The sequence below is a fragment of the Sinocyclocheilus anshuiensis genome, unplaced genomic scaffold (assembly GCF_001515605.1).
Source record: "Sinocyclocheilus anshuiensis isolate Anshui unplaced genomic scaffold, SAMN03320099.WGS_v1.1 scaffold137, whole genome shotgun sequence".
Lineage (NCBI taxonomy): Eukaryota > Metazoa > Chordata > Actinopteri > Cypriniformes > Cyprinidae > Sinocyclocheilus > Sinocyclocheilus anshuiensis.
Genome location: NW_015537932.1, coordinates 242,701 through 246,197, shown reverse-complemented (window position 1 = coordinate 246,197; position 3,497 = coordinate 242,701). Strand labels below are relative to the sequence as shown.

Genomic DNA, 3,497 nt, shown 5'->3' with positions numbered 1-3,497 from the left:
ACCAGGAAATTAACGTTCTTAGAATTGACAGACAGTTGACCCTGAGAGGTCAAGTAAATACTTACAGCGGATCTAAATATTTATAATTAATTATAACTAGTTATGATTAATTATTAATATTTCCCCCTTGAGCTGATTCGCTACAATATATACATATATATATATATATTTATTATATTTACAATATTTAAAATAAGTTGACTTCGATATTTTATTGCAAAATAAGAATTATATTTATAAATCAAGGTATTTGTTCTACTGAACTGATTTTACACTCATTTTAATACAAATAAATATATTACACACACACACACAAATTTCATATTTTTTTCTGAACAGAACAATATATATATAAAATTATTAAAAAACATTTAAAAAAACATATATATATATATTAAGTATATTAACAATATTTAAAATAAGTTGACTTAGATATTTTATTGCAAAATAAGAATTATATTTATAAATCAATGTATTTGTTCTACTGAATTGATTTTACACTCATTTTAATAAAAATAATAAAAATGCTAAAAAATTATTCAAATAAGTACAAATGTATTTCATAAGTTATGTTTTACTGTGTAATAGTTATGAAAATAGTATTTTCTTGCAGTATTTTCTTTATTGTTGTTAAAAACCTTAGGTGAAGGTGATATGTGTTCATTTAATGATTATTTTTTATAAATGTATATAAATAATGAATTCACTGTTTATTAAAAGTTACATATTTATATATTATATAGTTTATATATAAGTTTTATAAGTTATATAACAAAACAAGAATTTATACATACATGTTATTTGTTTTACTAAAGTAATTTTATGCTAAATTTAATAAAAATAATAATTTGAAGCCTCGACTTATTTTGCAAAATATAATTTATGTTTTATCTTGTGATTTTGGAGTGAAATATGATCCGGATAGTTCAGTTGCTTTGACACAATCTGTATTGTTAAAAGCGCTATATAAATAAAGGCGACTTGACTTGACTTGACTCTCTGTGCCTCCATCTGCTTCTGTTCTTCATCACCCTCCTCTTCTTCTCGCTGCTGCATCTCTGCCAACACCTGACACACATGAAGACAGATATATCATCATTTTATATCCAATCAGAATTTTAAGTAGGAACTATTCTTTTTGAAATATCTAATTTTAAAATGTCTAATTGTGCATAAAAAGATAAAAGAATCAACATTACCATGAAACATACACCACCGTTCAAAAGTCTGGAATAATTTAAATGTTTTAATGTTTTTGAAACAAGTATCCCATGCTCATGCTCATCAAGGTTGCATTTATTTGATCAATCAAATACAATTTAAAATAACCATTTTCTATTTGAATATATTTAAAAATGTGACCCTGGACCACAAAACCAGTCATAAGTAGCACGGGTATATTTGTAGCAATAGCCAAAACTACATTGTATGGGTCAAAATTATCGATTTTTATTAATGCCAAAAATCATTAGATTAAATATCATAATCAATAATCAGAGTAAATTTCCTACTATAAATATATTAAAACTTAAATTTTGATTAGTAATATGCATTGCTAAGGACTTCATTTGGACAACTTTAAAGGCGATTTTCTCAATATTAAAATTTTTTTGCACCCTCAGATTCCAGATTTTGACTGGTTTTGTGGTCCAGGGTCACAAATGTAATTTATTCCTGCAATGACAAAGCTGAATTTCAGCATCATTACTCCAGTCTTCAGTGTCACAAGATCCTCCAGAAATCATTGTAAGACTAAGACATCAAGGCTGATTAAAATTCAGCTTTGCATCACAGAAAATAAATTACATTAAATTGCAAATATATTCAGAAGTTTTACTGCAAAAAGTTTTTTTACTATTGTAATAATATTTCATAATATTACTGTTTTTACTGTATTTTTAATTTAAAAAATGCACACTTCCTTGATATTAATAAATGCAGACTTGGTGAGCAGTGTTTCAAAAACTAATTATTCCAAACTTTTGACAGGTAGTTTAATTAAAAACTATAAATTAACAATGTAATATTCAACTTAGTAACCAATATAATAGTAATTATAACATTGAAAGTATTTGTTTTTATACATATGATAATTGTAAAAAAACATTTATTTGTCATCTATTATATTGTTTAAATAAACAATTTCACACAGCATTAAACCACTTTTTTTGGTATAGACTTTTCTATTATTGACTATTCATCTACATTTTGACAACTGATTTGTCAATTGATTTGAGATCTCACACAAAGGCATTTCTAAGATCGCAACCTTCTACTTGAACATAATGAGCTGATGTGATTCAGAGGAATATGTCAGTAGATATATTTCAGTAACCGCTAATATAATTTATTGGAGTTCATTTTGTGATTTCAGGGATAAAACTTAATGCAACACACTTTAATAGAGTTTAGAGTGAAGTAGCCTCAGACAGCTACTGCAGCCACAGATTTCTGCAAAAGCATAGACAGATCGCAACATCAAATTGTTTAAGTTGCTGATAACTGATTTAATCACAGATTTTTAGGTGGCTGAAATTTAGCTAAGACAGCGTTCTCAAATGATTATCTACTGGCAAAACAGGGCCTTGTATTTATGAACTTAACAGCAAAATTAAACACTATCTTTCAAAATATAATCAAACACTAGCTTTCTATTGTTTCTATTCTATCTACTTGTTTTTCTTTGATTTTAGCAAATGGCTGCAATATAACAAAGAGTGAAAAATTTAAGGGGGTCTGAATACTTTCCGTACCCACTGTATGTATATATGTGTGTTTGTATATATGTATGTATGTGTATGTATACTGTATGTGTATATATGTATATGTATGTATGTGTATATATATGTATATGTGTATACACCTTGCTACGTGTACTGTGTTAGAGAAGGGTTGAAATATCAATGTGTAATATATTAACACATTAAAATGTATCTAAACAACTTCACAGTAAAAAAACAATGTCTATGTTCAAAATCGAATGCTAGTGTACTGTTTACTACACAGAATACACTGCATATTGCTTACTATTTATATGAAATCGTATGTAAAACAGTAGACATATTGCTAAGATTGTATAATGTTTAAAAGGCAATTAATATTCAGTAATATTATTGATTTAACTGCACGGACACTATCAGATGAGAATAAGATTTGAACTGAATTGGTGAAAATTTGCATGCATACTGCAAAAATAATATATGCTATTCTGAACACAGCCAAAGTCACACATTATGAGATTGATACTTCAGTAGCACGGCAGAAGAGCTGTAGTCCTGTAATGTCTGTGGCATGATGATAACATAATATACAGCAGTATGTGAGGTTTGTTTTTTTACATTTTTGGTGCCTCTTGCTCGACATGGTCATCTGTGATGTCAATCAAAGGGATGCGAGTAAAACCACGTGTAGATTCAGGAAATGTAGTTTTACACATTGCTGTGTAATAATCTCTCAACAGACACAGGGAGTCTTGAAAGCGGCCCACTTCTATCTGC

At 27.8% G+C, this 3,497-nt stretch overlaps 1 pseudogene; it reads right to left on the bottom strand.

Moving 5' to 3' along the window:
* Positions 1 to 3,497, bottom strand: part of LOC107658290 (sperm flagellar protein 2-like) — a 23,410-nt pseudogene that overhangs the window by 5,778 nt on the left and 14,135 nt on the right.